At 40.9% G+C, this 12,815-nt stretch overlaps 1 protein-coding gene across 2 annotated transcripts in view; it reads right to left on the minus strand.

The window, feature by feature from the left end:
• The window catches only part of ENOX2 (ecto-NOX disulfide-thiol exchanger 2), a 254,192-nt gene extending 251,809 nt beyond the window's left edge, over positions 1-2,383 (minus strand). Inside the window, exons 1-2 of one of the 2 annotated variants that reach the window (XM_058536719.1) lie at positions 2,219-2,383; positions 808-867 (exon numbers count right to left, since the gene is read on the minus strand). The gene's annotated coding sequence lies outside the window, so the exon portion shown is untranslated. Of the gene's footprint in view, positions 1-807; positions 868-2,218 lie in introns of those variants that run through there. The other variant, XM_058536720.1, reaches the window with a different exon arrangement.
• Between the last annotated feature and the right edge of the window lie 10,432 nt (positions 2,384-12,815).

Below are 12,815 nucleotides of genomic sequence, written 5' to 3' on the forward strand. Positions count from 1 at the left end.
TGTTGCACCCCCAACTCTTCATGTGGGCAAAGGTCACGGAGGAGACCTAGTGACCCAGAAGGTCACTTAAAATAAAAGCTAAAATAAAATAAAACCCCAAGTACTGTCCAGGTCCAAATAGCTTAGAGGTATGACATGTTTTATAAAGAGAATCATCTAATTCAGAAACAGCCATACTGACTATAGTTTTGGCAGACACAATTAGCTACAGCTGCAATAGCAGTTAAGCTAATTTGGTTTTGGCAGCTGCTTTATAGCAGACCCATACTGACACAGAAACTAAAAGTGAATCATTTGGGTTTCTGCCAGGATGATCAACTATATTTCACAATAATCTTTCCTTACCACAAATGGAAAGTCAAGAACAAAAGTGAACAGCAGGACCAGCAAACCATGGTGGACAGACCATGAGCTCTGGAATCAGAAATCTGTACACCCAAACCCCAATCCTAACAATCTATGTGACTTTAAGTAGGTTGTTTAACTTCTCTGCGTTTTAGTTTCCTCCTCTAGAAAAATGGGAAGAATAGTACCTACTTCATAAGACTCTTGAGATAATGCAACAAAGAGCTTGTGATAGTGCCCGAAAATTACAGAGACTCAATAAATAGCAGTCATTATCGTTGTCCAATGAAATGACTATAATTCAGATAATATAATGTATAAGGACAGCAAATGCATTTCTTAAGAAAATAAATTTATGTCATCCGGCTTTAAAATTGAAAACTATAGATTGTAACTAAGAATAGGTACAAACAAAACAGTCCATAAGACAAAGTTCTTCTAGGGTTTAAATTAAACTCACACCTGGAACATACCACCACACTTCTTCGTGTTCTCCAAGAATTGATCTCAAATCAGGTTCCCCTAGGATGAAAAAACAAAAATCACCCAATCTTAATTTTTTATCTTTAATTTTATTTGATACAGAATAATATCCAAACTATGTGGATGCTTCAGAGTGTCCTGTTATTATGACCCCAAGCTTTTCACTGCTATTTCTTTCCCAATCTATCCCTGGTGATACTTTTTACTCCAGTCAGGCAAGCCCACCTGTCACACAAGTGCTCCCTACTCTATCTACCCTTCTCAAATTCCAACTCCAGTATCAGGAAGCATTTTCTTCCTCCTCTTCGCCCATTTTGAATCCCCTTTACTCTTCTGGAGCCCAAATTAAAATTCACCTCCTTCACAAAGCCTACCAGGACTAGTCTGGAAGACAGATGAGAGTGTCCAACCTTTAGTGCTTTCAGGGTTAGGCTTGATCTGCCACAGACCAACTCCCACCCCATCAGTATCCCGTTCCACTAACCCCCCAGTACTTTCTGCATGCGTTTGTAATAATAAAATAATTAACACAGCCTGCTTTGCACTGTCTACTTTATTTTGTGGTTGGTGCGTCCCCTAAATATTTGTCAACATTAGCGCCATCAGTTCTTGCTGGAAACCGCTACAAAACTCGGTTTTTAAAATAGGTCTAACTTGCCTTTTACTCTCACCAGAACACTGCACTGAACCTTAAACACATATTTCTCAAATGTGAGATTCCTTCCCTCTTCTGTTCCCCATCCCTTCTGGAAACTGAGGTGAAACTCTTTCTACTCCAAAGATCTGGTCAGGCAAGGGGCGGGTGGCTGCAGGGGCCAATAAAGAGATGGCGGCGAGCTTTATCTCACCATAAAGGAGGCAAAGTGAAAATTTGACAAAAAGTCATGCCCCGAGCGTGGCAAGAAATTCCCCCGACCCTAGAGGAAATGGAGAGTGTGTACATTGGAAGGTGGGTGTGTGCCCAAACCTGAAATGCAAATAGAGGGAAGAGAGGAAAGACATCATCCAACTCCTCCAAGCAGTAAGAAGGAGTCCAGACGCTGCCTAGGGAAGCCCCTGGTCGAGAACCCTAACTTCAGACCTCTGAGGAGGCACAAGGCGGGGTGGGGGAGAGGGGGGTGGCGTTGTGGAGGAAAAAAGACAGCGGGTTGGCGGGTTGGCGGGTTGGGGTAAAAAGAAAAAAGAGAGCGCGCTCCAAAGCTGCAAGGAACCGGCGTGGAGAGCTCAGAAGCCCACCCCGACTCCCAGTCCCCACACCCCCTCCTCCGTAGAGGCGGAGCTGGGCGGAGCTAGGCGCAGAGGAAAGCGGCCCCGGAAGCACCCTCCTCCCTAGGCCCCCTCAGTCCCACAGTCCCCAGCCACAGCCACTCGTGCTTTCTGCCTCTCTGACCTCCAGCTGCCCGGCTACCGAAGCGCTACTCCTTACAGAGCCGCGGAAAATCGGGCCGGCGCGGCAGCTCCTGGGCGGGTAGTGCCCTCTCAGCGCCCCACGCCGCGCAACTGTCTTCAGAACTCCCTGCCTTGCGCTAGCCGGCTTGGGCCCGGCACTCAGGCCCGAGGCTGGACTCACCCACACCGCGGCCGCTGCGGCGTCTCCTATTGGTTACTGTTCACCAGGGAAGCCGGAGGCCCATGCCTTGTCCTCATGGGAAATGTAGTTTGAGGTCGCGGGAGGCTGTTCTTCCTGATGGGGATCCAATAATGATATTGGTGGAGAGACTCAAGTGAAGACAGAGGATTGTGGGAGATGGAGTCGAAACTCTTCTCTCTAATGTACCCACAATTCCTCCCTCCGGTCCGATGGTCCCCAGAATTCAAACGGAGGAGGGTACTCTGGGTGTTGTGGTAGTTTGGAGTGCACTGTCTTACAAAATGTCCCTTCTTGGGGTATGGAGTTGTGCTTGTGGGGGCAGATGAAGGTTCTAGATTCGTTTTACTGTTGGTTAAGCTATTAGCATTCTGGGAGAAGCCTTTTATGTAGTGATTTGAAATTCTCATTGAGTTTTGATTAACTTTTTAGAACTGTTATTTATTCTCTGATAAGCTTAGAATTTTAAATGGTCCTTTAAAATTGTCAAAATGTATTCTGTGTGAACCATCTGCATTAGAATCACTTGAAAGGTTCTGGAAAAAAATTATATTTTGTTTCTAATTGGGAATCATATTTTTTCCTTTGAAATGGTGTCATAACAGGCATAAAAATGTGATCTATGAAAAGCCAGCCCAGAAGAAGCCTATTTTTCTTGTGTGAGGACGATCAGCCCTGAGCTAACATCCATGCCAGTCCTCCTCCTTTTGCTGAGGAAGACCAGCCCTCAGCTAACATCTATTGCCAATCCTCCTCCTTTTTTTCCCTTTTTCTCCCCAAAGCCCCAGTAGATAGTTGTGTGTCATAGTTGCACATCCTTCTAGTTGCTGTGTGTGGGACGCTGCCTCAGCATGGCTGGACAAGCGGTACGTAGGTGCGCGCCTGGGATCAGAACCGGGCTGCCAGTAACGGAGCACGCGCACTTAACCTCTAAGCCACCGGGCGGCCACAGAACAAGAAGCCTGTTTAAACCGTAATGAAAGCACATTGTTGCCGTGAAGAACAGTGGCCGCATACACTGTCGTAATGCAATAGGTTAGAACAGATAGACAATACTACTTGCATAATAAGAAATAACTGTATATTTCTTTAAGAAACTATCTTTTTAGTAAAAAACATATTAAAAGAGGTGGATAAAGAAATAGGTGGGGATGCCTAAGCACTTTCAAGTGATTTAAAAGTTGAGGAAAATTGTTGTTTATTATGGCTAATTTTGCTCCTAACTCTTGACTTTTCTTTTATAGAGATGAAACCTTATAGCTGACTGGATCGTTATGGTTGGGTTACTACAATTTTACTGATAAGGACAACTTTTTTACTCACAAATGGAATGAAGGGAAAGAAAGAGGAATTGCATTTTGCTAAGGTAATTGCCTAAAATTTTAAACAAAACAGTGAAGGAATAAGAAGATTTAATAGATTCAATAATTTATTCAGCAAACTGCTTTGTGCAAGGCACTGGGCTAGGCACTATTGCTACAGAATTAGAAAACAGTCCTTGCCCTAAGTAGCTCACAATCTAGGAGGGGAGTTATACAATGTAAAAAGTGCTCTAAGAAGGTCCACATAGGGTTCTATAGGACCATAGAAAAGGAATAACTCATTCCACTTCTGGAGGAAGTCATGCTTGAATGATGAGGCTTGAAGAATCAGTAAGATGTTTGTCAGATTTGGGGCATGAATGTCAACCATACTCCATACAGAGAAATAAGGATATGAGAGAGTGCAGGGAACCAAAAAAAAAAAAAAAAGTTCCATATCGCAGGAACTAGATCAGGTAGGAATAGGGGCCCATACCAATGAGTTCAAAGTTTAACCGGAAAGCAGTAGAGAACCATCAAAGGTTTTTAAGCAAGGAAATGGTATGATCAGATGGACTTGGTGATAATTTGGATATGGAAGTGAGGGAAAGGAAGGAGTCCGTTGTGGCTGCCAAGTTCTAATTTGGAAGACTGAATGTATGGTAGTACCATTCATTGAGATAGGAAACCCAGAAAGAGTAGCAAGTTTTGTGAGGGATAGGAGGAATTCATTTTGAACATTTAAAATTTGAGGAGTCTGTGGAACATTTGGGTGGAGATACCTGATAGGCTGCAAGGAAATGTAGGTCTGAAGCACAGGAGAGAGGTCTGGGTTGGAACTGAACATTTGGGAGACATCAGTATATAGATAGTAAGTAAATAAGCAAACATGGATTAAATTTCACTTAGAGAATGTATAGAATAGTAGTTTTTAAGACAAAGATTAAGTATGGAACTCTAGAAAATAATGATATTCAAGTAGTAGGTAGAGGAAGAGGTGCCTTCAAAGGAAGCTGAGAAGGAATGGCCAGGTAGATGAACTAAGAGAAAACAAAGTAAAATTACAGGAATATAGCAAAGAAAGGTCAAATAAGAGAAGGACAGAAGAGTAACAAGGAACTACTCATTCATCCATTCAACAAATATTTATTGAGTACTTAACAACATTCCAGGAATAATTCTAGATGTTGGGAATACAGAAGTGGAAAAAAAAACAGATAGCATTCCTTCACTTTGGAGCTTATATTCTAGTAGGAAGAACTATCAATAAGCAAATTAATAATTAACATACATAGCTGTGACAAGTAATATTTCTGCAAGGCTTATTAGAATATGTGTGTGTGTGTGTCTGTGTGCTTGCACATACAAAGATGAGGCTCTTGATCTACTGTTGTAGAAAGTATGCTTGAAAACATATCCAGGAAACAAATACTTGAGTATAAGCAGATGAATTTGTGAAATAGTGGCCTAGGGTAAATTAATCTAGTCAGATTTCTAGATCAATTAGTAAGCCAAGGTTTAGGCTCTATCAAGAGCGAGTGTACAGCTCAAGTCACTGCCAGGGTTCAGGTTTATAATGTGAAATGTGTTTGGCTTCAGTCTTTGCTTAGGTTAAGGCTTAGTCAGTTTGTTACTATTTTTACAAGTCAGTGTGGATTCCTGGTTCGAGGACCATGGAACCAAGTTTAGAGCTCAGCCTGATATCAGTGTTAGGCCCCAGAGTTATAGCTATGGTTCAGTCTGTGACAAGGATCAGAGTGCAATCTGACCAGTGTGAAAGCTCACTCTGAGGCTGCCATTAGTCCATTGTGGCCTGGATTACGCCTCATTGTGAAGTCAATGTACAAGATCTGGGTTCAAATTTTGAACAGTATTAAGATTTAGTCTGTATGTAGGAAGAGGCCTCATTCTCAGATCAGTGTTAGGGCTCAGTCTGTGGACCAGCCTTAGGCAGACCACAGCTAGGGTTAGGGCTCAGCTCAAGGTTTGACTTTAATTTTTGGTCAGTGTTCAAATCACTTTTGTTTCTAAGTTTGGGAATCAATAAAAGCCAGCATTATGGCTCTGCCAGGCATTACTGTTTATGCTGATTTTGTTGCCTGGGGAAAGGCTAAATAAGAATTTGAACAGGATTTATGTTCAGTCTTTCATCGGGTTAAGTTTCAATTAGTGTTCGTGGTTAGAATTTATTCTTGGTCTAGCGTTAGGCCTCAGTCTGTGGCCAGTGTTAAGGCACAGTCAAAATCTAAGTTTAATATGCAGTCTCTTGCCATGTTGTGACATTACCTGTGATGTGCCCAAGAGTTTATCTCAGACCAAAGTTAGCGTTTCATATGTGGACAATATTAGAGTATAGATTGTGGCCAGGATTTCAACTATGAATATGAACAGGATTTGGGATGCATATTTGGCCAGAGTATGTCCAAGGTGTGGTTTCTGACTTTAGCCAGTGTCAGGGTTCTTTGTTGGTAGCCCGTATCAGGCATGGTCTGTGGAGCTAAGTCACAGTGGCCAGTGTTGTACCTCATTCTGCAGCCACAACATGGCTCAGTCAATGACCTGTGTTAACACTTCAACTTGGCTTGTATCAGAGTTGATTCTGCAAGTAGTGGTCCCATTTTGACTTTGTGTAGAGTTTATGTTCACTGAGCGCTGCTGTTGGTCTATCTGATCAAGCTTTTATTTTTCTATTAACATTTTGGTTTATGTAATTCCAGTATTGTTCCATACACAATACTTTTATTTTTGCTTACTTAGATGCTTGAAGGAGGCTTATAATTAGTAGCTGGATTGAGTTTTGGGACAAGAATTTGTCAAACATTTTTAGATAGGTTCTTTAATAATGATATGAATTTTAGAGAGTTCTTGCTGTGGCAAGTACTGTTGATTGGTTAATCCAATACCTTTAAAGCACTCTCTTTCTTTATTTTCCTCAAAATACAGACTCTAAAAGCTAACACCACTTTCCTCAGGTGTTTTTTCATCAATGAGGCACAAAAAGAAATACACTTTGACTTATGGAAAAATTTATTTTCTTGATTAAAGAGACTAAAATTATGAGCAATTCTCTTCCATTTTTTAAAGCTTTATTGAGGTATAATTATATACAAAAAAATCCACATATTTAATGTATATATTTTGATGAGCTTGGACATATGCATATACCCATGATACCATCACCACAATCAAGGCACTAAACATATACATCACCTGCAAAAATTTCCTTGTGTTGTTTTGTGAGTTTTTATTTTTGTGGTAAGAATATCTAACATGAGATCTATCCTCTTAACATATTTAAAGTGCACAATACCATATTTTTAACTATAGGCACTGTGTTGTAGAGCAGATCTCTAGAAATTATTCATCTTGCAAAACTGAAACTTTATACTCATTGAGCAACAACTCCCCCATTTCCCTCTCTCCACAGCCCCTGGCAACCACCATTCTACTCTCTGCTTGTATGAGTTTGACTATTTTAAATACCTCATATAAGTGGAATCATACAATATTTGTCCTTCTGTGATTGGCTTTTTCACTTAGCATAATGTCCTCTACATTCATCTATGTTGTCACAAACGGTAGGATTTCCTTCTTTTTTAAGGCTGAATAATATTCCATTGTATGCATATACCACATTTTCTTTATTCATCTGTCAATAGACATTTAAGTTGTTTCTATATCTTGGCTATTGTGAATAATGCTGCAGTGAACATGGGAGTGCAAATATCTTTTTGAGATACTGATTTCATTTCCTTTGAATATATACCCAGAAATGGGATTGCTGGATCATATGATAGTTCTATTTTTAATTTTTTGAGGAACCTCCATACTGTTTTCTATTGTGGCTGCACCATTCTCCATTCCTACCAACAGTACATAGGAGTTCCAATTTCTCCACATCCTCACTAACACTTGTTTATCTTGGTTTTTGATAATAACCATCCTAACATGTGTGTGGTGATATCTCATTGTGGTTTTGATTTGCATTTTCCCTGATGATTAGTGACACTGAGCATCTTTTCATGTACCTGTTGTCCACTTCTGTGTCTTCTTTGGAGAACTGTCTATTCAGTCCATATGAATTTTATGATTGGTTTTTCTATTTTCTGTTTAAAACGCTGTTGGGATTTTGATAGGGATTACATTGGATCTGTAGATCACTTTGGGTAGTATGGACATTTTGTCAACATCAATTCTTCAATCCATGAACAAAGGATGTCTTTCCATTTTATTTGTGTCTGCTTTAATTTCTTTTATCAGTGTTTTGTAGTTTTCAGTGTACAAGTCTTGCACCTCCTTGGTTAAGTTTGTTCCTACATATTTTATTATTTTGATGCTGTTGTAAATGGGATATTTTCTTAATTTCAATTTCAGGTAGTTTGTTGTTAATATATAGTAATGCAACTAATTTTTGTATCTGATTAAGCTTTTACCAGAGTTTGGGGGTGACCAATGGCCATGTTAAGGCTTACATTGAGGAAGGTTTTAGGGCTAAGAGTGTAAATGTTTCCCCGACTGGCTGTTGATATTACATGTCAGTCTACAAATAAGGTTAGTGTGAGAATGGATAACACATAGGATCCAGCTTGTGTTTAGGTTTAGAGACTCGGGCTGCAGTCAGGGTTTGGGGCTCTGGCTGTTGCCAGGGTTTGAGTTCAGAGTGTACATGTCCTAGTGTCAGTCTGGGACTTAGATTCTGGTTAGTATAGCAGGCATTCTGGTATCAGTAGTAGATTTCAGTCTGTGCTGATTTTCAGTGCCCCTACTGTGCCCAGTGTTGTGGGTATATCTCTCCCCAATTTAGGGCTAGGTTTGTGGCCAGACTGATCGCTTAACCTCAAGCTAGTGCTAGGACTCAGTCTGTGGCCACTAACATAGGGAACTTTGTTTATGGGTTTAAGACAGTCTGTGGCAAAGGTTAGTACTCAGTCTTAGCCTGTTGTTAGATCTAATAATATGAGGAGAATTTTGATTCAGCCTTGTAGTGTTAGGAATCATTCTTTAGCTAGGCTTAGGATTCAGTCTTTGGGTCTCAGATTGTGGGCAGGATTTACGGGTTTCGTGCCAGGGTAGTGCTCAGAATGTGGCCAGGAATAGGGCTCAGATCTTGGCCATGGTGAGTTGTGTCTGTGCTCAGGGTTAGAGTTAAGTTCCTTGCTAGGTTTCAGTCAAAGAATGAAAAGTATTTGTTTTGTTTTGTCCTTAGTTCGTGTTCAAGATTTGGGTTCAGTTTTTGCCCAATGTTGGTGAACAGTTCAGTTTCTGGTATTGGGAATGTGTCTGTGGCTAGGGTTAAGTTTAAAGCTGTGGTTGGAGTTGGGATTCAGTCTGGGACTAGCATTTAGCCAGAGATAGGGTTCAGTCTATCTCAAAGATTCAGGATCAGTCATTAGCCATTTTGGAAGATCAGTTTTATTTTCAGGTTGAAAACTCAGGTTGGAGGTTAGGCTTATGGGCTCAGTCTGTGATTAGAGTTAGGAATTCAGTCTGTGACCAGAGACTCAGTTTGTAACTAGTTAGAGGTTATATGATTTAGGGGCCAAATCAGTGGCCAGTGATGAGGCTCAGTCTGTCCCAGGTTCGGTGGATTATTCTGTGGTCAGATTTATGAACCTAATACTGGCCAGGTTTAGAGCTTGGGCTTTGAACAGAGTTAAGTCTCAGGCTGTGGCTATGTTCAGGGTTCTATCTATGAACAGGATTAGGGCATATGATGTGATCAGAATATATCCTCAAGTTTTGTAGACAATTCAGTTTCACTTCTTGGCCAAGATGAAGGCACGGTCTTAGGCCATGTCTAGAGTTCAGTCTCTGTACATGTTTTTGTCTCTATGTGAGGCTAAGTTTAGTAGTCCTTCTGTTGCCAATGTTGGGGTCATTTTCTGGTTAGTGCTAAGTCTGTGGAAATTGTAGCTGGGTTGGTTTCCAAGGTCAGATCTCAGGCTGTGACTGAGTTAGAGCTTCAGTTTGTGGTCAGCATTAGAGCTCAGTCAGTATCTATGCTGAGCACTCATTTTGTGGTCAGTGTAGGCTATTAAGTATATCCCAGAGTTAGGTCACAGTCTGTAGCTCAGGCTTGAGACTCAGCCTGGGACAGGTTTAGGGGCTATATCTAACAATAGGTTGGATCTCTGTATTATGAATTAAGAGCTTATCAGTGGCCATAATTAGCGTTCAACAGGAGATCAAGGTTAGAGCCTCAGTCTGGGACCAGTTATAGGTACTTACTCTTGGACCAGGCATAGGCAGTGAGTATGTGACTAGATCCAGAGACACAGTTTAATCAGGGTTAAGGCGTTAGAGTGTGGCCAGAAAGAGGCTCAGTTTATGGATAGATTTAAGGTCTCCATCTGGGGCCAGGGTTAAGGGTTTGGTCTGAAATTTGGGGTGTTTCCAAGTCCAGAGTTCAGTGCTCAGGCTACGTCTTGGGTTAGGTATTTGGTTGGTGCCCAGGGTTAAACACAGGAACTGTTTTCAGTGTTGGCAGCTTGTTCTGTGACCAGACTTAAGAGACTTGCTGCTCAACCTGTGATCAGTGATAGCAGTTTGTTAATTATATCTGAATAAAGTTGTCATAAAAAGGTTAAAAAAAAAAAAGAGGATTCCTACAAATGAAATAGCAGGCATGATGCAGGGAAGGAACCATGGAAAGAGACTGATTACTGAATCAGGACCAGCAATGTCCTTGGTGTCTCAGAATTTTATGCTTAGGAGGGGCAGAGTGAGAATATGAGACTGAGGGGAAAGGAAAGAACTGGTAAATAGGGAGCTGGTACCCCAGGGAAGTGGATACGTGCTTCTTGAAAGAGAGAAATTTTTATAAGTTGTCTGGGTGGAAGTACTGCAAGTTGGAAAAATTTGCAAAAGATGGAAACTCCCATTTGCTAAGCTCTTCCATTACAATCTTTGTGCCAGTAATGGGCTTTCCTGAGCACCCTGTCTAAAGTATTCCCCCGCCTTTCCCCACACTACACTGATCTCCATTATATCATACTCACTCTATGTTCAATAAATATTTGTGGAATGCATGCACGCATGTTTGTTGTCACTTACATTCTCCCATTTTATCTTCATGACAGTCCTTTATGGTAAGTGTTCTAATCCCCATTACACAGACAAGGAAATCAGTTAAGCTAATTAAGAGACTTGAAAGGGTCACACAGCTGGTAAATGCAGAGCCAGGTTCCAAATCCAGTTTTATCTTACTCCAATCTCCTATGCTCTGCATGCCATCATTTTGCCTGTATTAAGTTTGTGAGATTTACATCTCACCTTCACCCCTTGACTTTATAAACTTTGTCTCATTTAATTCTCACAACTCGGTAAAGTGGTTTGCATTATTATTATCTCCTTTTTGCAGTTGAGGAAACATGTTCAGAGAGGTTAAGTGATTTTCTCAAAGTCACACAGCTAGTAAGTGGCAGAGCTGAAATTAGAACCAAAATATGTCTGATTCTCAGCTGAAGTTTTTTACTGGTTTATCATGCTGCCTCAAAATACCTCAGCCTCCAGGACTGACTTTTGATGGATATTTTGGACTTTGGTGCAGGCTGATGTAGGGAAGGATTTACTGGTAGGAATATGTTAGGCTTCCACTGTGCCATTCACTACAGGGATTTGAACCTGTGAGGGGTTGAGAGTGCACAGAAGGGGGTGTACCATAAGGTCCATGGGGATACATGTAGCCATAGGGCACCCCTTCCATGAGAATCACTGAATGTAAAATGAGAATTACTCATGGTGTGCTGTGCATATGGAGAGTATGGGAGTGGAAAAAATGTAGATGATCAGTGAAGTAGTTCTCCATATTTTTGTCTATGCCTAAGGACCAGCCCTGCCAACAGCATGTCTGTGGGAACTTACAACCGACTTTCCATCATTTCCACAGTCTGTTCTTGACTTGGCTTATCTATATTCTATCAGGCCTCCATATCTTCCCCTAGGAAGTTTATATGCTGAGGTCAAGAGGGATTGATTATGTTTCTGCCTTCAGTATGGCAGAGTAAATTCCTACTGGACCTATGGGATACCATCAAGTAGACCAACATAATCATAATGGGAGTCCTAGAAGGAGAAAGGAGAGGGAAAGGGGCAGAAAGAATATTTGAGGAAAAAATGGCTGAAAACTTCCCTAATTTGATGAAATACATGAATCTACACATCCAAGAACTCAACAAACTCCAAATAGAATAAAATAAAAAAGACCCACTTTTCATTTTTTTCCAGCTTCGTCAAGGTATAATTGACAAATGGAATTGTAAGATATTTAAATTGTACAACGTGATGATTTGAAATACATATATATTGTGAAAGGATTCCCCCCATTGAGTTAATTAACACATCCATCACCTCACATGTTTATCTATTTTTTTGGTGAGAACATTTAAGTTCTACTCTCTTAGCAAATTTCAATTATACAATCCAATGTACTTTTCAATGCTACAGCCGACACATATTCTTTGGCTATAGTATAGTACCCTTGTTTCAGATGAGATCTTGTGCATGAACTCAATACATTAAAAGAGCAAATCAGAGCTGCTCTGTTCCAGTCCTTTACTTCCTGATGCTGCCCATGTCCAACACTTGGCCCTGGTGTATGAGGTGCTGCTATCCCAAAGTCATGTTCTCTGCATGTATAGGGGGCATAACTTTGCCTTAAGTGATCCACAACCCAACACTCAAAGTGATATGCACTTTGGGGGCATCAGGCTGGAGGACGAGTGCAATCTATGGCTGGAGAAAGTGAAGAATGGACCTCCACCCCACAAACAAGGAGTCTTCAGCATGGCCTCATTAGTGGATCTCAACTGCTTTTCTTTGCTCACATCCTTGGCCTACCCAACCGTGGACCATGATCCATTATCTGTAATTCCAAAATTCAGCTATCTCTAAAAACCAGAAGTTTTTATAAGTTTGCCACGAAAACTCATTAGGCAGCAAAACTTGACCTGAACTTATGTGAGGCTATTTATAGTGTATATTTAACCTATTTATGTGACTATCCATTTTGCTATGAAATACTAATGTGTTTGTAACACCTACCAGGGGTGTTATATAGTATACTATATATTCACCATATTACCTGTCTAAAATACCCC

Source organism: Diceros bicornis, chromosome X (assembly GCF_020826845.1).
Source record: "Diceros bicornis minor isolate mBicDic1 chromosome X, mDicBic1.mat.cur, whole genome shotgun sequence".
Taxonomy (NCBI): Eukaryota; Metazoa; Chordata; class Mammalia; order Perissodactyla; family Rhinocerotidae; genus Diceros; species Diceros bicornis.